This window comes from Microcaecilia unicolor, chromosome 2 (genome assembly GCF_901765095.1).
Source record: "Microcaecilia unicolor chromosome 2, aMicUni1.1, whole genome shotgun sequence".
Lineage (NCBI taxonomy): Eukaryota > Metazoa > Chordata > Amphibia > Gymnophiona > Siphonopidae > Microcaecilia > Microcaecilia unicolor.
Window position 1 is genome coordinate 333,424,401 of NC_044032.1, and position 21,473 is coordinate 333,445,873.

Genomic DNA, 21,473 nt, shown 5'->3' on the forward strand with positions numbered 1-21,473 from the left:
TCCCTGCCCTCTCTGTCTGCGTCCCGCCCGAAAGGAAATGACGTCAGAGGAAGGCGGGACGCAGATAGAGAGGGCAGGGAAGCCAATCTGACGGAGAGGAGCGCGTGCCTGCATGTGTTTTTTTTTTTTTTAACTAATGGCGCGGCAGCGCCTCGCGTCGTTTGGGGGGGCACTGCCCCCCCTCGCCCCCCCCAGTCTACGCCTATGTGTATATATATTTACTTAGTATTGGCTTGGTATCAACAAAATGCCAATATGAGAAGTCCAAAAAGATGCCTGTTTTATAAAGGCAAAATTACACCTACCTGTTTTTATAAAATATATTCCCAGCTCCAAACATGTGAAATTGCTTAAGCATCCATTTATATATATACTCGGCCTCACCTACCTCCAACCCTGCCGGCCGCCTGTCGGAGACAGGAATCCTCTGGCACCGCGCACCTTCAGCCCTCCTCCCGTCTAGCTGCTTGCCCATTGTCCCTTCTCCAGGGCCGACGACCTGACCAGCCAGAGCGACCACGGAGGTGGAACTCAGCTGGTACAGAGAGAAGAGCGAGGCGTGAACGTAACGGGAAAGAGGACGGGAAACGGGCCAGAGGACGACTGCAGCAGACGGCCGGTGAACCGGTGAGCCGTAGCTCGCCGTGTGACGAGACCCGAGAAACCTTCGGCAATTGGGCCCCACGTGGACACGTCCTGACCGTGTGGAGCTGATCGAGTCACCTATAGCGGACCTGCGCCGGCAGAGCAAGAAACCTGCCCATGCCTATCTGAACTTGTACAGGTAATTTTCCCACTAGCTAGCCCCAACCCATCGCCCTCTGACTTAGAGGAATCCCTGTCTTCTGCTTCGGTTCTGCTGCTCCGCTGTCTCCTGCTCCAGTTCCAGCTCGTCCCAGTCCATCTGTCCTTGCTTGTTCCAACCCATCTGCTCCAGCTTGCTCCAGTCCATCTGTCTCAGCTTGTCTGCTCCAGCTTGTTCCAGTCCATCCGTTCCAGCTTACTTCAGTCCGTCTGCTCCAGCTTGTTCCAGTCCTGCTCCAGCGTGTTCCAGTCCTGCTACTCCGCTTCCTTCTGCTCCAACTTGTTCCAGTCCGTCCGTTCCAGCCTGTTCCAGTCCATCTGCATTGCTTGTTCCAGCGTGTTCCAGTCCATCTGCTCCACCTTGTTCCAGTCCGTCCATTCCAGCATGTTCCAGCCCATCTGCTCCACCTTGTTCCAGTCCGCCTGTTCCAGCTTGCTCCAGCTTGTTCCAGTTTTGCTACTCCGCTTCCTTCTGCTCCAACTTGTTCCAGTCCGTCCGCTCCACCTTGCTCCAGCCCATCTGCATTGCTTGTCCCAGCCTGTTCCAGTCCACCTGTTCCAGTCCATCTGCTCCACCTTGTTCCAGTCCATCCATTCCAGCTCGTTCCAGTCCATATGCATGGCTTGTTCCAGCATGTTCCAGTCCGCCTGCTCCAGCTTGTTCCCGTCAGTCTGTTCCTGCTTGCTCTAGTCCGCCCGTTCCAGCTGCTGAAGTCCGTCTGTTCCAACTTGTTCCAGTCACATCGCATCATCCCTGCCTGTTTTTGCCTTCCTGCCTGCCTGACTACTAGCCCATCAACCAACCTGCCTGCCTCCCTGCCTGCTAGCTTGTCAGCCCATTGACTTACCTGCTCGCCAGCTCATCAACTTCTTCTCAGCCCATCTACCAGCCTACCTGCTTATCAGCTCATTGACTTACCTGCTCGCCAGCCCATCAACTTGCCTACACCTCAGCCCATCATCGTGCCTGCTTACCTGCCCATCAACTACCTGCCTGCCTTCAAGCAGCACATCTACCTACCTTCCTCCCCAGCCTACCTGCCTGCCTGACTGCCTGCCTGCTGCTTACCGTTCCAATTCTAAGCCTCCAATCCAACCTTCCCGCTCTATCTATTTGCTTAACACCTCAATCACTACATATACACCCGTAACACCTCAGTCACTACTTATGGCCCCTGTACACATTCTCTTCCTTGCCCTGTCCCTTCCTAATCTTTTTCCCCTCCCCCTACCGCTGTCTACCGCTGAAACTCACTGCCCACCCATGTCCTCTCCCGTCCTGATCACTACTGCAATACCCTATTCACCCCCATCCCTCACCACCTCACCATCTCTCTTGTCCCCCTCCTCCTTCCTAGCTCTCAAACTTCAACACTTCCTTCCTGCCATTAACCCATCCCCATTCCTCCTAAGTGCATCCCGTCTTCGGTGCCCTACCTCCCCCACCCTCCTCCGCACTCTCTTGCTCATAAGCGGTCGGTGTCCCAACTGTTTGGGGAGGCTACAGGGGGTGGGGTTAGGGGTGGGGCCAGGGGTGGAGCTTAAATCCATAATTATCTAACACAGAAAAAAAATAAATAAAAATAAAAGTCACAATTAATACCTTTTATTAAATTTAGATATTAGATATGTATCATATGTCAAAGAATAAAGTGGTTGCTCAAAGAATATTCTAAGCACAATCGCTCAACTGCAAAACACTATGCACAACTTTGTGCAAAAACACACTCAGAACCTTACTGTACCATAAATATTACACTGGGCAGAACATAATACACCAATATACCACCCATACGGAAAATGCAGACCGTCAACAATATGAAACAAGGGATCATATCATCACAATTCTCATGTAGAGCCACAAAACACCCTAATTCATGTTTAATGTGGGATAAAATGCCATAAATAAGTAAAAATAAATATAACTTTTAATGTTGAGCACCTGATTCTCAAAGTGGACATATTCCAAACGCTATAATGAAAATAAAATGATCTTTTCTACCTTTGTTGTCTGGTGACTTTTTCTGATCATGCTGGCCCAGTATCCAAATCTGCTGCTATCTGTCCTCAGTGCAGGTCAGGAAGTCATCCTCGTTAAATATCTCCCTGGCAACCCAGGACACCTCCAGCCAACCCCCCCTTGCTCTCTCAGCAGTAAGGTAAACAAACCATAAACCAATTTCTACAACTGGTTACACAAGGCTAGAGGGCTTTCACTGCAGCTCCTGCTGTGAGGATGGAGGTAAATCAACAATTTAAACCCCTCAGAGCACAGCAGGGGAGGCTTAGCCTCTCCAAGCCTCTTATACTGGGCGCCTATGCTCTTGCTCCTCCTCCTGCTATCCGCGGGAGACATCAATCCCAATCCAGGCCCCCCTCACCAGTCCTCGTCCTATCCATGCAAACGATTCCGGGATGTCTCCAATCTCATCTCTATTCCCCTCCTCCCCCCCCTCTTCCCTCCCCTTCCCATGTGCCCTGTGGAATGCCCGCTCGGTCTGCAACAAACTTACCTTCACCCACGACCTCTTCATCTCTCGTTCCCTTCAACTGCTCGCCCTAACTGAAACCTGGCTCTCCCCTGATGACTCTGCCTCAGTCGCGGCCCTATGCCATGGAGGTTATCTTTTCTCCCACACTCCCCGCCCAGTTGGCCACGGTGGAGGCGTCGGGTTACTACTCTCGCCCTCCTGTAGTTTCCAACCCCTCCTCCTACCACAATCTCACTGCTTCTCATCCTTTGAAGCCCACTCCATCCGTCTATTCTACCCGTTGCCACTCAGAGTGGCAGTCATTTACCGCAGCCCTGATAAATCCCTCTCTTCCTTCCTCACCGACTTTGATGCCTGGCTTTCTGTTTTTCTTGAACCCTCATCTCCATCCCTCATTTTCAGAGACTTTAACATACATGCAGATGACCCATCCGACTCTCACGCTTCTCAGTTCCTCACTCTAACATCCTCCTTCAACCTCCAGCTGTGCTCCACCACCCCTACTCACCAAAATGGCCATTGTCTTGACCTCGTCCTCTCCTCTTCCAACTCACCCTCCAATTTCCACGCCTCAGCTCTTCCTCTCTCTGATCATCACCTGATCACCTTCACACTTCTTCACCCCCCCTCAGCCCCGCCCAACATTGACCACTATTTCCAGGAATCTCCAGGCTATTGACCCTCCCGCCTTATCCTCTAGTATTTCTAATCTCCTCCCCTCCATCATGACCTCCGAGTCTGTCGACAAGGCTGTCTCCACTTACAATGCCACTTTCTCCTCTGCTCTGGACACCCTCGCACCATACATCTCCCGTCCCACAAGGCGTACTAATCCCCAGCCCTGGTTGACCCCTTGCATCCGTTACCTTCACTCCTGCATCCGATCTGCCGAACGCCTCTGGAGGAAATCTCGCACCCATTCAGATTTCCTTCATTACAAATTCATGCTATCCTCCTTCCAGTCCTCCCTATTCCTTGCCAAACAGGACTATTACACCCAATTGACCAATTCTCTCAGCTTCAACCCTCGTCGTCTCTTTGCCACCCTTAACTCCCTCCTCAAAGTGCCCTCCGCTCCCCACCCCCCCCCCCCCTCACTCTCTCCTCAATCACTGGCTGACTACTTCCGCGACAAGGTGCAAAAGATCAACCTTGAGTTCACTACCAAGCCACCTCCTCCTCTTCACCCTTCAACCCTCTCCCTCAACCAACCAACCAACCCTGGCCTCTTTCTCCTCCTTTCCTGATATCACCGAGGAGGAAACCGGCCACCTTCTTTCCTCCTCGAAATACACCACTTGTTCCTCTGATCCCATCCCCACCAACTTACTTAACACCATCTCTCATACTGTCACCCCCTCCATCTGTCATATCCTCAACCTCTCTCTCTCCACTGCAACTGTCCCTGACACCTTCAAGCACGCCGTAGTCACACCTCTCCTCAAAAAAACATCACTTGACCCTACCTGTCCCTCCAACTACCGCCCCATCTCCCGCCTACCTTTCCTCTCCAAAATACTTAAGCGCACCGTTCACAGCCGCTGCCTTGATTTTCTTTCCTCTCATGCCATCCTCGATCCGCTTCAATCCGGTTTTTGCCCTCTACGCTCGACAGAAACAGCACTCTCGAAAGTCTGTAATGACCTGTTCCTTGCCAAATCCAGAGGCCACTACTCCATCCTCATCCTCCTCAATCCGCCGCTTTTGACACTGTCAATCATGATTTACTTCTTGCCACACTGTCCTCATTTGGGTTCCAGGGCTCTGTCCTCTCCTGGTTCTCCTCCTATCTCTCCCACCGCACCTTCAGTACACTCTCATGGATCTTCTTCCACCCCCATCCCGCTCTCTGTTGGACCCCTTCTTTTTTCAATCTACACCTCTTCCCTGGGCTCACTGATCTCATCTCATGGTTTCCAGTATCATCTTTATGCTGATGACACCCAGCTGTATCTCTCCAAACCAGACATCACCGCGGAGACCCAGGCCAAGGTATTGGCCTGCTTATCCGACATTGCTGCATGGATGTCCAACCGCCACCTGAAACTGAACATGGCCAAGACCGAGCTTATCGTCTTTCCACCAAAACCCACTTCTCCTCTTCCTCCACTCTCTATCTCAGTGGATAACACCCTCATCCTCCCCGTCTCATCCGCCCGCAACCTCGGAGTCATCTTCGACTCCTCCCTCTCCTTCTCTGCGCATATCCAGCAGATAGCCAAGACCTGTCGCTTCTTTCTCTTTAACATCAGCAAAATTCACCCTTTCCTCTCTGAGCACACCACCCAAACTCTCATCCACGCTCTCATTACCTCTCGCCTTGACTACTGCAACCTACTCCTCACTGGCCTCCCACTTAGCCATCTATCCCCCCTTCAATCCGTTCAGAACTCTGCTGCACGTCTTATATTCTGCCTGAACCGATATACTCATATCACCCCTCTCCTCAGGTCATTTCACTGGCTTCCGATCAGATACCACATACAGTTCAAGCTTCTCCTTCTTACCTACAAATGCACTCAGTCTGTAGCCCCTCATTTCCTCTCTACCCTCATCTCCTCTTACGTTCCCGTCCGAAACCTTCAACTCACAGGACAAATCCCTCCTCTCAGTACCCTTCTCCACCACTGCCAACTCCAGGCTCCGCCCATTCTGCCTCGCCTCACCCTATGCTTGGAATAAACTTCCTGAGCCCTTACGCCAAGCCTCCTCCCTACCCATCTTCAAATCCTTGCTCAAAGCCTACCTCTTCACCGGCACCTAACCTTTATACCTTTCAGGAAATCTAGACTGCCCCAATTTGACTGCCCCTACTTGACTGACTGTACATTTGTTCTTTAGATTGTAAGCTCCTTGAGCAGGGACTGTCCTTCTATGTTAAATTGTACAGCGCTGCATAACCCTAGTAGCGCTTTAGAAATGTTAAGTAGTAGTAGTAGCACTCTCTATATAAAATATGCAGAAATATTCCAACTCCACACCCGCTCCACCTAATCTATGCCCCTGGGATGCCTATGCACAGAGATTGCATAAAAATAGGTATATACTTTCATAAGTGTATTTTACCTACACGCATATGCAGTCACTCAATTTTATAAAGTCCTTTTCTGCATGAAAAACATAAAAAAAAAGTCTTACATACATAAGTATTGCCATAATGGGACAAACCAAAGGTCCATCAAGCCCAGCATCCTGTTTCCAACAGTTGCCAATCCAGGTCACAAGTACCTCGCAACATCCCAAAACAGTACAATACATTTTGTGCTGCGTATTCTAGAAATAAGCAGTGGATTTTCCCCAAGTCCATTTTAATAATGGTCTACAGACTTTTCCTTTAGGAAGCCATCCAAACCTTTTTTTAAAGCTCACTAAACTAACCACATTTACTACATTCTCTGGCAAGGAATTCCAGAGTTTAATTACACATTGAGTGAAGAAATATTTTCACCGATTCATTTTAAATTTACTATTTTCTAGTTTCATTGCATGCCCTCTAGTCCTAGTATTTTTGGAAAGAGTAAACAAGCGATTCACCTCTACCTGTTCCACGCCACTCAGTATTTTATAGACCTCTATGATATCTCCCCTCAGCCGTCTTTTCTGCAAGCTGAAAAGCCCTAGCCGCTTTAGCCTTTCCTCATAGGGAAGTCATCCTATCCCCTTTATCATTTCTGTCGCCCTTCTCTGTACCTTTTCTAATTCCACTATATTTTTTTTGAGATGCGGCGACCAGAATTGAACACAATATTCGAGGTGCGGTCACATCATGGAACAATACAAAGTCATTATAACATCCTCATTTTTGTTTTTTCTATTCCTTTCCTAATAATACCTAACATTCAATTTGCTTTCTTAGCCGCCGCCGCACACTTAGCAGAGGGTTTCAACATATCATCAACGATGATGCCTAGATCCCGTTCCTGGTCAGTGACTCCTAATATGGAACCTTTCATATAATTCGGGTTCCTCTTTCCCACATGCATCACTTTGCACTTGCTCACATTAAACATCATCTGCCATTTAGATGCCCAGTCTGCCAGTCTCGTAAGGTCCTCTTGTAATTTTTCACAATCCTCATGCAAATTAAGAACTTTGAATAACTGTGTGTGGTTAGAAAATTGAAATTCCTCACTAGTTACTCCCATCTCTAGATCATTTATACATATGTTAAAAAGCAGCAGTCCCAGCACAGAGCCCTGCAGAACCCCACTATCTACCTTTCTCCATTGAGAATATTGTCCATTTAATCTTACTCTCTGTTTTTTATCTTTTAACCAGTTTTTAATCCACAATAGGACACTACCTCCTATCCCATGACTTTCCAATTTCCTCTGGAGTCTTTCATGAAGTACTTTGTCAGACACCTTTTGAAAATCTGATCATATTATGATCATTGTTATCAAGTGGCCCCAGCACCATTACCTCCCACACCAGATCATGGGCTCCCCTAAGGAGTAGGTCTAGAAATTTTCCTTCTCTTGTTGGCTCCTTTACCAGCTGCTCCATAAAGCAGTCCTTGATTTTGTCAAGGAATTTTACTTCCCTAGCATGCCCTGGTGTTACATTTACCTAGTCAATATCAGGGTAATTGAAATCACCCATTATTATTGTGTTGCCCACTTTGATAGCCTCCCTAATTTCTGATAACATTTCTACATCTGTCTGTTCATCCTGGCCAGGTGGCCGATAGTACACTCCTATCACTGTCCTTTTCCCCTTTACACATGGAATTTCAATCCATAGGGATTCCAAGATGTGTTTTGTTTCCTGCAGAATTTTCAATCTATTTCATTCAAGACCCTCCTCAACATACAAAGCTACCCCTCCACCAATTCGATACACCCTATCACTACGAAATAATTTGTTCCTTGGTATGACATAGTAACATAGTAACATAGTAACATAGTAGATGACGGCAGAAAAAGACCTGCACGGTCCATCCAGTCTGTCCAACAAGATAAACTCACATGTGCTACTTTTTGTGTATACCTTACCTTGATTTGTACCTGTCCTTTTCAGGGCACAGACCGTATAAGTCTGCCCAGCACTATCCCCGCCTTCCAACCACCAGCCCCGCCTCCCACCACCGGTTCTGGCACAGACCGTATAAGTCTGCCCAGCACTATCCCCGCCTCCAAACCACCAGTCCCGCCTCCCACCACCGGCTCTGGCACAGACCGTATAAGTCTGCCCAGCACCATCTCCGTCTCCTGCCACCGGCTTTGCCACCCAATCTCGTCTAAGCTCTTTAGGATCCATTCCTTCGACGAGATTGGGTGGCAAAGCCGGTGGCGGGAGACGGAGATGGTGCTGGGCAGACTGGTTATCCTCCTTCCACCAGGTCTCAGAGATGCCTATTGTGACTAATTTTTCATTTAGTGCAATATATTCTAACTGTCCCATCTTATTTCTTAGGCTTCTGGAATTCGCATATAGACATTTCAAACTATCTTTGTGGTTCCTATTTATATCTTGCTCATTAGTTGACAGTGTTAATATGCAACCTTTTGTCTGATTTTTAATTAAGGTCACCTGATCTACTATGGTATCTTTTGCAACCTCGCTATCGGGATACCCTATCTTCCCTATTTTGGTGATATCTTTGAACCATGCATTTTTGAATCACTGTCGGCCGTCCCCCAGGTTCTAGTTTAAAAGCTGCTCTATCTCCTTTTTAAATGCCGATGCCAGCAGCCTGGTTCCACTCTGGTTAAGGTGGAGCACATCCTTCTGGAATAGGCTCCCCCTTACCCAGAATGTTGCCCAGTTCCTTACAAATCTAAAACCCTCCTTCCTGCACCATCGCCTCACCCACGCGTTGAGACTCCAGAGCTCTGCCTATCTGTTGGGCCCAGCGCGTGGAACAGGTAGCACTTCGTAAAGTGCTATCCTAGAGGTTCTGGATTTAAGCTTTCTACCTAAGAGCCTAAATTTGGTTCCAGAACCTCTCTCCCACATTTTCCTATGCCGTTGGTACCCACATGTACCAAGACAGCTGGCTCCTCCCCAGCACTGTCTAAAATCCTATCTAGGTGATGCGTGAGATCCGCCACCTTCGCACCAGGCAGGCAAGTGATAAATATGCCACCCAGCTATCTACATGCCTAATAATCAAATCATCAACTTCAACAGCTGTCCTAACCTTTCTCTCCTGGGCAGTAGCTCCTGGAGACAGATCCTTGGTGCGAGAGGATATTGCATCCCCTGGTGTGCTGGTCCTGGCTACAGGATTACTTCCAGCTTCACCATCGTGATGCTCTCCTTTTAGAAGACCTCCCTCCTCCAAGGAAGCACAGGAGCTGCCAGATTGGAGGTGGGGCTTCTCTACAACGTCCCTGTAGACCTCCCCTGTGTATTTCTCTGTCTCCCTCAGATCCTCCAAGTCTGCTACCCTAGCCTCAAGAGAACTGACTCGTTCTTTGAGAGATAGTAACTCCTTGCATCGAGCACACACATATGACCTCTCACCAACTGGGAGATAATCATACAAGTGACACTCAGTGCAAAAGACTGGATAGCACCCTCTCACTACTGAACTACTGTCTGCATCTTAGTATTATAGAGTTGTTTAATTAAAACTTCATAAGGTACTAGGGATATCAGATGAAAATAGAGAGCAATAAGATTGGTGTAATTTATTTAGTGTTTGCTTCTCAGAAACTAATTAAACAATTAAAACTCTAATGAAAACTCTCCTCTTGTCCTATTAGAATAATTGACTTTAAATCAAGAGTTGAGCTGGGGAGGTAGGTGGAGCAAAGGGGTGCCAGCAGATGAGTCACACAGGTGCAACTATAGCTAAGTACAGTTCTGAGTGTGGGTCTATGTTTAGGGATGTTTGTGATTGTAGGTTGTGCTTTCAACAGTATGATATACATTAGAGTGAGTGGGATTTTTAATATTGTTTAATTTTTACTACCCAAGATTCAGCCTACAGCAGTCAGTCTTTATTTCTTAAACACTGGCCACCAAGGGAATTTTTTTAAATGCAATCATTCATCTGCCCCCTTCTCGATATATCGGGGAACTAGACAAGGCTGTCCACTGTCACCTTTGCTATTCGTATTAACATTAGATCCCTTGATCAGAGATATTCAAGGGACGCCTGATGTGAAGGGAGTGGCGGTGGGCGCAGAAACGTTCAAGATCGCAGCATTTGCAGACGACCTATTAGCTCATCTGACTAATCCAAGTACCTCATTGACAGCTTTATTAGAATGTATGGTAGAATATGGGGATTTCTCAGGTTTTAAGTTAAATTTGGAGAAATCAGAAGCATTGCTGGGTGGGGAGAAGCGCGAGGAGAGTTGGCAAGGCCGTGTTCCATTGAGATGGGCAGATGGGTCATTTCGTTATTTAGGAGTGCAGTTGTCCATGGATACCTCAAAGTTGTATCACCTGAATATAGAGAAACTGCTACAGGATACAAGACACTCTCTTGAGCGGTGGAGCCATCTGCCCCTATCACTTACTGGGAGAATTAATATGTTTAAAATGTTCATCTTCCCTAGATGGCTCTACATCTTACAAGCCATACCAATACACTTATTAAGAAGAGATATACGAAAGTTAAATAGGATTTGCAGGAAATTCCTTTGAGATGGGAAGAAGTCCAAATTACGTTTAGAATATCTTTATGATAATTGGACACAAGGAGGCTTGGGATTACCCAATATTCAAAGATATAACCAGGCCTGCTTACTGAGACACCTCAGAGACTGGGTGCTAGGCACAAATCAGTATACCCCTATTGGGTGGGAGAGGGCACTGTATAGGCCTTGGCATATGAATTTTCTTCTGCAGGCTAAGTCAACTAGTTTACCGTCAATATGTAAGAACAGTATTTTATTACAACCTTTAAGACAGATCTGGCGTATCCTAATGATGGCTTGGAATCATAATCCAAATGTCAGTGATCAGTTACCTCTTCAAGGGAATGGGGACTTTCAACCTGGAATGGAAGTAGGGACCATTAAAAACTGGGCAGAAATGGGAATCACTTTAGTGGAACACTTAACCAATGCGGATGGAAGGTTGTATACATTCCAAGACTTACAGCAGAGGTTATCCCTAACAAACAAGGATCACTACACTTATAGACAATTACACCACTATTGGTATAGCTTAGATCAAGAGGCTCTGGGTACAAAAATGGGTCAAAAGCTTAGGGAATTTTTAAAGGGGGATGCATACGATCAGGTTTCCATATCTAGTTTACATAAGGCGCTTCTGTCGCTTTGCCCACCTCGCAATTATGAAGCACTCACTGCAGCCTGGAGTAAAGACTTGGGATATGAATTGAAAGGAGTAAATTTTACGAAATTGATCATAGATATCCCAAAACAGGTGGGGGGGGCGGAGCTGCAGGAGAGTCAATACAGAATAATACACAGGGGATACATGACACAAACACAAGCAGCGAGAGCGGGGTGGACACCCGATGCCCAATGTTCCAAATGCAACAGAGGACGGAATACCTTTATGCATGCATTTTGGAGGTGCGATAGAGTAAAAATATTTTGGAAGGCGGTGCATAAATACCTTGAGAGCATCATTGATCAAAAATACTCCCATCCTGGAGAGGAGCACTTTTAAATAGAAGGACAGCCTACGGGATTTCAGATAGGAATTTGGAACAATTGATATGCAGGGCTTATGCCGTGGGGAAAAAATGCATACTTAGACACTGGATGCAGGAGGTGCTGCCCTCCTTCTGGCATTGGAGAAATAGGTTTCATGAATTGATGCTATGGGAGGCCAGGGAAGCCCAGGGCACTTCCAAGAAAAGAAAGAAGTTTATCTCCATCTGGACCAAGTATATACAAAGTATATCCCATAAAGCGAGAAGTGCAATATTAAATAAATTTTCCACATAGGGGATCATAAAGGTGGGAGAGGATAATGGCAAATAGAGTTCAATAACACAACATAAGGCAGAGCACCTTAACCAACACTGTAACACAAGGGTGAGTAGGTGAAGCAATTGAATGGCTCATGAAGTGAAGGTGGAATATTTCATGATAAAGGGGGGAGGGGGGAAGGGGATGGAAGGGAGGGAGATATTAGATAGTGGACAATGTTTATTGATGTTTATTACTCTATTTTGATATAAGGAATAGGTATAGACAGTATTAAGGGGGGGAGGGGGGGAATTGGGAAGAAAACTGTAAATCAATTTGATGATAATGACCGCGGATTGATGTACATATGACTGACAAAGTTAAAACTGTTATGTATTTAATCAAAGAACTGTATTAATCTGTGGCATCATCAATAAAAACTTTGAAACATAAATGCAATCATTCAACATCTGCTGCCCCTCATAATGACACTTCTTTATGTCCAACCCTCCATCACCATTGATCTGCAACCACCCTAGTCTTCAGCCTTCTGCAACTCCTCTACAATCTTTTGTTTTTCCAAAAACTGTGAGACAAAGACAGGAGATTATGGAAAGTAATAAGTGAGACAGAGAGAAAAATATAGACTAGTTGTTGTTGATCCTTTTTTCTATACACCTTTCTTTCCCCAAGAGATCTTTATTCCTGCATACTCCTCTTCTAGCAGATATACACTTGTTTACAGCCCCTGCAGGCTGCCAACAATTTCTCCAGAACTCTACTGCTTTATTTCCATCCAAAAGGCCTTCGATTTTTAATATCATTTCTGCTCCTTCACCCATCTCAATCAGGCCTTCTGTCTTTTCCTGCTATGCCAAGGACCCTCTCCCCTATCACAAAGGCTTTCATATAGCCTTTCCTAGTTACTGCTTCTCTCTCTTTCCTTTCTACAATAGGCCTTTCCCCTTTTTCAAGGCCCCTGATTCTTAAAACCCTTCTGGGAGCTCATGACCGCTTACTAAAAGCTTCAACTCTTCCATAATCCCCTCTTCCTCCCTGCATCATATTTTCAACTCCCTAAAACATGCCACACCTGTATCCTCTTCATTGTTTTTTAATGATGACATCACAAAAAGTGATTATAGACCCTGGTAACCACAAGTTAACAGGTAGTCAATTGAACTTTATAAATCTTTGAAGATGGACAGCTTTTGTGTGCAGCTGTTTAAGAAGCCTATATTTCTCTTTTTTTCTTTTCTTGTTGTTCTAGTGATCGATGTGTTGTACTTTCGATACACGTGAGTGTTGGTTTTCAGATTACTAGGATTGTCATGTGGATTACTGTATTCTAAACCAGAAAGAAATACTACTACTACTTATCATTTCTATAGCGCTACTAGACGTATGCAGCGCTGTAAGAAATCAGGGAAAATTGCACCAGGACAAATAAACTAATCAAAACTACATTTTCTTATAGATTAAAAATACCCTATAATTTCCAAGAGGAGAAGATGCACCACACATTCTAACTTCTTTGAAGTTTTAGTTTCTTCATTAAATTTCTGAAAATATTTAGTTTTAGCTAGGTGGTATTAGTAAGAACATTAACTAGAAAAAACATTTTCTTTCTGATTTTTATTCTATTGGTTTGCTGTGTGCAATTTAATGGTGCAATAAAGGATGTTACTACCAAATATAGGGGTCCTTTTACTAAGCCACAGTAAAATGTGACCTGCGGTAGTGCGAGCGTGTCTTTTGGGTGCATGCTGTGCTATTTTTAACCGTGTCTCTAGGAAAGAGGGTCTTTTTTTAAGGGGCCAGAAAATGGACATGTGCTAAAATTGAAACCAGTGTGTGGCCATTTTTGGCCTGAGACCTTACCACCACCAACTGACCTAGCGGTACGGTCTCACGTGCTACCCGCACGGTAAGCATACAGCATGTTCCAACAGCTGTTTATCACCGGAAAAGCGGCCCACGGTAGAATGTTTTCTACCGCAGGATTCAGCGCACACCAAATTTGGAATTGCCACCTGGCTCATGCACTAGCCGGGCAGTAATGCCAATTTGGCGCATTCTGTACGCACATAGGCCCTCCCATGCCTTTGTAAAAGGGTCCCATATTTTGGTAGTAACATCCTTTATTCACCATCTCTGCAAGATGCTCAAAAATCCAAAATAAACCTTAGAAAATATGTGAATGCTAAGAAATTGATTGTATATAGTCTGATGGGAAAGCTCATTCTTTCCTGAATAAACACATGTACCAGCAGGCTGGGGAGAGTGCAAAGCAGAGAGCTAAATACCTGAAATTCTTTAACTGCTCCCTAATTCTACTTCCTTAACATTATAAATGATAATGTCTGCCACACCAACCCAAGGTGGAAATGTTGCAGCACCTGAACCTACCTATGCTTCCACCACAATCACTAATCACTGCTGACACCAGCCTGGGCTGGAAATGCTGTATCCTGTCCATGCCAGAATGATCACTGCTGCCATCCTGGCCCAGAAATATTTATTTACAGTAGCTTGATATATCACCTTAACTAACATGTAGACCTAGGCAGTTTACAAATCTAGTACGGCAATAAAACTAAAATAGATCAAGAAAGGAACTATAATGTTCTGATAGGAAAGTAGTCAACACACATTCAAATGTTGGGTTCTGCTTCCTCTGGCGGGTGAGATAAAAGTTTTGTCTGTGAAGGTAGCTTTTGATGTCTTCTCTGGAAAAGAAAACTTTTGTGAAGAACAGGAATATCACACAACAAAAAAATGGAGCATCAAGAGAACCAGTTAAGAAGAAATATTTTATGCCTCCTGGATTTGCCCAAGTCCTGAATTATATCTGCAGTGAGCTTGGTGAGATGGTATCTAACAGAAGCACTAAAGATACCAGATCTTTTATAAACCCAGATATGTTCACTTATTTTACCACAACTTCTGGCAATGAATTCAGAGATTAACAATGCATTGATGATAAAATATTTTCTCCTATTTATTTTAGGAGTATAAGTACATACCTTCATTGTGTGTCTCTTAGTCTTTGTACTTTTTCAAACAGTAAACAATAGATTCATGCTTACCCAATCCAGACCTCTATCATATCTCCTCCTCAGCTGTCTCTTCTCCAAACTGAAGAATCTTAACCTCTTTAGCCTTTCCTCATATGAGAATCATTCTATGACCTTAATCATTTTGGTCGCTCTTCTTTGTACCTTTTCTCAATCTGCTATTTACTTTTTGAGATGCAGCGACTAGAATTACATGCAATATTCAATGTGCACAGACATGCCATGGAATGATACAGATGCTGATCTTTGATTTATAAGCTCTCCAGCCAATTAGGAGGTAGACATTGTAGATTGAAGTAGATTTTTTTGGCTTTTTTTGTGACAAGTGATGTGCCTGATTTATTTATTTTAGGAATGGGTTTATTTAAATTCTAATTTTATATTGCTAGGAAAGGACTTAGTTTAATTTTCTCTTTAAGGAGCTTCTTTGATTCCTGGACCATGATTTCTACCTCCATTTCAAAATGAGAGGTGACCTAAATAATCTCTTTTGAAGTCCCTGCACTTCTGAGGGAAAAGGCAGCCAGTGGTGTTCCTAGGGGGGGCGGTGGGTGCGGTCCGCCCTGGGTGCACGCCGCTGGGGGGGTGGTGCCGCGCGCACCTGTCCTCCGTTCGTTCCATGCTTCTTCTCTGCCCCGGAAGAGGTTACTTCCTGTTCCGGGGCAGAGAAGAAGCATGGAACGAACGGAGGACAGGCGCGCGCGGCACCCCCCCAGCAGCGTGCACCCGGAGGGGGGTTCCTTTGTGGGGGGTGTCGTGCTGCATTCGGGGGGGGGGGGCGCTGCACCCAGGGGGGGCGGGGCACATCGGCGATCCGCCCCGGGTGTCAGCCCCCCTAGGAATGCCACTGAAGGCAGCTGCTACTTTTAGCCTACAGGACAGCTGAAGAAAAGTTAGGGAGTTTGGTAGGGCTTTTTCTGTTTTCTGTCTACAGGTAGATAGTTCTGCAACTGCAGTATGGCTGGGAAACATTGTGTCACCAAAGCTGTTGTCCCAGTTAATGCTTCTGCCTCTGTACAGACAGAAAATATGATCCCAGGACAGGGGCTGGTTCTATGCGCAAGATGTCTTCAGATAGAATCTCTAACAAAAGAAGTGAAAGAACTGAGGGCTTCTTTTACAAAGGCATGGTAGTGATTCCTGGCACAGCAAATGCGATGAAGCCCATTCAGTTCCTATGTGCTTCGTCGCATTTGCCACACAGGAATCACTATCACGGCTTTGTAAAAGGAGCCTTGAGAGAGGACGTGGCATGATTGAAAAGCATCTCTGAAATGAGAAATACATTGATGAAATGCTTTATGAAGCATCAAAGATTTCCTGCAAAGGGAAGAAGAAGCTGTGCTGAAAAGGGACAACTGGACTTGGATAACGAGACCCTGTAGGATCGATATTATGACTTCACCTGCACTTGAACTGAAGAACCAATATGTGAGCCGCATTGAACCTGCTATGAGCAGGAAAGCGCAGGGTACAAATGTAATAATAATAAATAAAATAAATATACAGGTTTGGAAGTGGAGGAGGTGAGAGCATCCCAGAAGTGGAGGAATCGGAGCTCAAAATCCCCAAAGTTGTTGGATCGGTGACCACTAACAGGCAAAAGGTAGCAGTGGTTGGCAATTCTCTTCTGATGGGTAGAGACCAGACATGATGTCCTGGGCATAGCTGCCAAGACGGGGGGCAGGGGGAACAAAATTCCCCGGGCCTCCAAGGGGGGCCCAGCGCCACAGTCCCACCTGCCCTCCATCGACCGTCTGCCCCCTGCATTGAAATCACAGTCTCACCTCCGTGAAAGCAGCGCTGCAGGCAGCAGAATGCCTCCCTTTGGCCCTCCTTCCCTCCCTGTGTCCCGCCCTCATCTGACGTAACTTCTGTGAAGGCGGGACACAAGGAGGGAAGGAGGGCCAAAGGGAAGTGTTCTGCTGCCTGCAGCGCTGCTTTCACGGAGGTGAGACTGCGATTTCAATGGGGCCTGGTCCGGTGGCGGTGACCTCGGGGGGAGGGGGGTGGAGGGGGAAGCGGCAGCGGCGACCTCGGTGGGGTGGAGGGGGGAGCAGTGGCTGTGGCGATCTCGGGAGGGGGGAAAGGCGACCTCGGGAGGGCAGGGCGGTGACCTCAAGGAGGGCGGGGCCCCAGGAGCGGCCTTGCCCCGGGCCCAGCCCAGTCTCTCGGCGGCCCTGGCCCTGGGAGGTGTGCTGTCTGCCAGGTGTCAAAATTCAAGATGTTACAGACAGCTTGCCAAATAATATAGCATAATGACTATAATCCAATGCTGCTCATCCATGTTGGCACAAATGATACTGCTAGACACCCCTCTGAACGTAGTAAAAGTGACTTCATGGTTCTGGGAGAGCGGGTGAAGCAGACAGCTATATAGGTAGTGTTCTCTTTGAACCTCCCTGTTGAGAGTAAAGGCCAAGGCAGAGAAGCTTGCATCTTAGAGAAGAATATGTGGCTGCACATATAGTGTCATCAAGAGCATTTTGGCTTCCTGGACCATGGGATGCTTTTCCAAGGGCTGCTGAGCAGAGAGGGTGTCCATCTATCAAAACAGGCTTTTCAGTATAAGACTAGATAACCTACTGAAGAGGACTTTACACCAGAATCATTGGGGCAGGGTGATCAAAGCCCCCAGGTAAGTACAAGCCCTCATGTAAGTGAAGCATTAAATACCTCTACACAAATGGGCAAAATGAGCAAAGTCTGGAAAACAGTATATACTAATGCCAGAAATATGAGAAATAAGGATTTAGATCTTGAAACTGTGATGGAAGAGGCTGATTTAAATTTAGTGGCGGTCACAGAGACATGGGATCTTGCCAGGTACTTGTAACCTGGATTGGCCGCTGTTGGAAACAGGATGCTGGACTTGATCATGGACAATACTTATGTACTTATGAGAACCATGACTGGGATACAGATATACCGGTCCATTATCTGTTCAGGAAAGACTTGGTAGGAAGAAAGGGAGGGGGAGTGGCATTATATATTAAAGATAATATTAAAGCCATACAATTGAAGGACCTACAGGGTAAAGAAGATGCACTGTGAGTCAGTCTGGAAAGAGGGAATGGCAAATGTATTTACATTGGTGTAATATGAAGGCCTCCTTCACAGATAGAAGAAGCGGACACAGATTTAATTGAAGACTTTCAAAATATAGCTGAGAAAGAGGAAGTACATAAGAACATAAGTGTTGCCATACTGTGACAGACTGAAGGTCCATCAAGCCCAGCATCCAGTTTCTAACAGTGGCCAATTCAGGCTAAAAGTATCTGGCAAGATCCCAAAACAGTAAAACACATTTTATGCTGTTTATACTAGAAATAAGCAGTGGATTTTCGCCAAGTCCATCTTACTATTGGGTTATGGAATTTTCTTTTAGGAAGATATCCAAACCCTTTTTAAACAAATTCCAGAGTTTAAGTACATGTTGAGTGAAGAAATATTTTCTCCAATTTGTTTTACATTTTCTACTTTGTAGCTTCATTGCGTACCCTCTAGACCTAGTACTTTTGGAAAGAGTAAACAAGAGTAAAAAAGGCTGAAGTACATAAGTATTGCCATAATGGGACAAACCAAAGATCCATCAAGCCCAGCATCCTGTTTCCAACAGTGGCCAATCCAGGTCACAAGTATCTGGCAAGATCTCAAAACAGTACAATACATTTTGTGCTGCGCATTCTAGAAATAAGCAGTGGATTTTCCCCGTCCATTTTAATATTGGTCTATGGACTTTTCCTTTAGGAAGCCATCCAAACCTTTTTTTTAAACCTCACTAAACTAACCACGTTTACTACATTCTCTGGCAAGGAATTCCAGAGTTTAATTACACATTGAGTGAAGATATATTTTCACCGATTCATTTTAAATTTACTATTTTCTAGTTTCATTGCATGCCCTCTAGTCCTAGTATTTTTGGAAAGAGTAAACAAGCGATTCACATCTACCTGTTCCACTCCACTCAGTATTTGATAGACCTCCATCATATCTCCCCTCAGCTGTCTTTTCTCCAAGCTGAAGAGCCCTAGCCATTTTAGCCTTTTCTCATAGGGAAGTTGTCCCATCCCTTTTATCACGTGCGTTGCCCTTCTGTCTACCTTTTCTAATTCCCAGTGCTTTTTTTGTGTCGGTACACGCTGGTATGGTGTACTGGCACCTTTTTTGTGAGGTCTGGCTCACCTGCCTGCTCCCTTCTGTTCGTACACCCATGCTCCCCCCTCACCCTCCCTCAGCTCCCTGACTTTCCTTGAAATCTTTAATTTACCCAAAGTTGCCACGAACCGGCAGTAAAAACAGCTGGCAGGCAGGCAGGCTTGCCTCCTCATTGCTTCCCTTCCCTCTCAGTGCATCCCGCCTTCTTCTGATGTAATTTCCTTTCCGCAAGGGCGGGACGCGCTGAGAGGGAAGGGAAGCAACGAGGAGGCATGCCTGCCTGCCTGCCAGCTGTTTTTACTGTTGGTTCGACGCGACTTCGGGTAAAGATTTCAAGGAAAGTCGGGGAGCTGAGGGAGGGCTGGGGTTTGAATGAATCGCTGGACATGGAGAGGTGGACAGAGGGCAGGGGAGAGAGGAGAATTGCTGGACATGGAGGGGAAGACAGGGGAGAAAGGGGAATCACTGGACATGGATTTGAGGGGAAGGCAGAGAAGAGAGAATTGCTGGACATGGGTAGGAGGGGAGGGCAGAGGAGAGAGGAGACATGCTTGACATGGATGGGAGGGGAGGGCAGGAAAGAGAAAATTGCTGGACATGGATGGGAGGAGAGGTCAGGGGAGAGAGATTTGCTGGACATGGATGGCAGGGGAGGACAGGGGGCAGAGGAGAATCACTGGACATAGATGAGAGGGGAGGGCAGGGGAGAGATGAGACATGCTGGACATGGATGGGAGGGGAGGGCTGGGGAAGATAGGAGAATCGCTGGACATGGATGGGAGGGGAGGGCAGGGGAGAGAGGAGAATCACTGGACATGGATGGGAGGGGAGGCAGGGGAGAGAGGAGAAGCACTGGACATGGAGGGGAGGGCGAGAGAGGAGAATCGCTGGACGAATGGGAGGGGAGGGCAGAGGAGAGGAGAATCGCTGGACATGGATGGCAGGGGAGGACAGGGGACAGAGGAGAATCACTAGACATGGATGAGAGGGGAGGGCAGGGGAGAGAGGAGAAATGCTGGACATGGATGGGAGGGGAGGGGAGAATCGCTGGACATGGATGGCAGGAGAGGACAGGAAGCAGAGGAGAATCGCTGCACATGGATGAGAGGGGAGGGAAGGGGAGAGAGAAGAATCGCTGGACATGGATGGCAGAGAAGGACAGGGGATAGAGGAGAATCGCTGGACATGGGAGGGGAGGGCAGGGGAGAGAGGAGACATGCTGGACATGGATGGAGGGGAGGGAAGAGAGGAAAGAGATGCACATGGATGGGAGGGGAGGGCAGGGGAGAGAGGAGAAATGCTGGAAATGGATGGAGAGGAGAGCAGGTGATGGAAGAGAATTGCTGGACATGGATGGATGGAGGAGTTGGCGGGGAGAGAGGAGAAATGCTGGACTTGGATTGAGGAGAGGGGAGAGAATTATTGCTTTATATGGATACACGGGAGGGAAGAGAGAGGAGAAATGCTGGACATGGATGGAGGGGAGGAGAGAGGAGAAGTGCTGGGCATGGATGGAGGGGAGGAAAGAAAAAAGAAGAAGTTGCACATGGATGGAGATGAGGGAAAGGGAAAAGAGGAGAAAAACTGCACATGGATGGAGAAAATAGGCAAAAGCTGGATCCACGTTATACCTCCTCCAGTCAATTCCACGGAGGAGGACCCAGCTTTTACTTATGGATGTAGGGCAAGAAATGAAGAAGAAAAGAGGAAAGTAAAGAAATATATGGAAAGGAAGCCCTGGAAACAGAGTTAAGAGAACAGATAGAGAGCAGCAGAATTAGAGACTGGGACCAATATGGATAGAAAAACAAAGTCACCAGACAAGAAAGGTAGAAAAAAATCATTTTATTTTCATTTTAGTGTTTGGAATATGTCCAATTTAAGAATTTACATCTGCTGTCTTATTTTGCACTGGGTATACTGGAGCTGTAACAGCTTACAGAAATTATTTATAATGGAAAAAAAATCACGTTATTTTTTTCTCCTATACTAGTACAATATTTTCAATGATGTCTGTTTATATGCACCATGGGTGTGGGTGTGGCTATAATAGGGGTGGAGTTATATGTGGTGACCCCACCCATAATGAGTACCGGCACCTT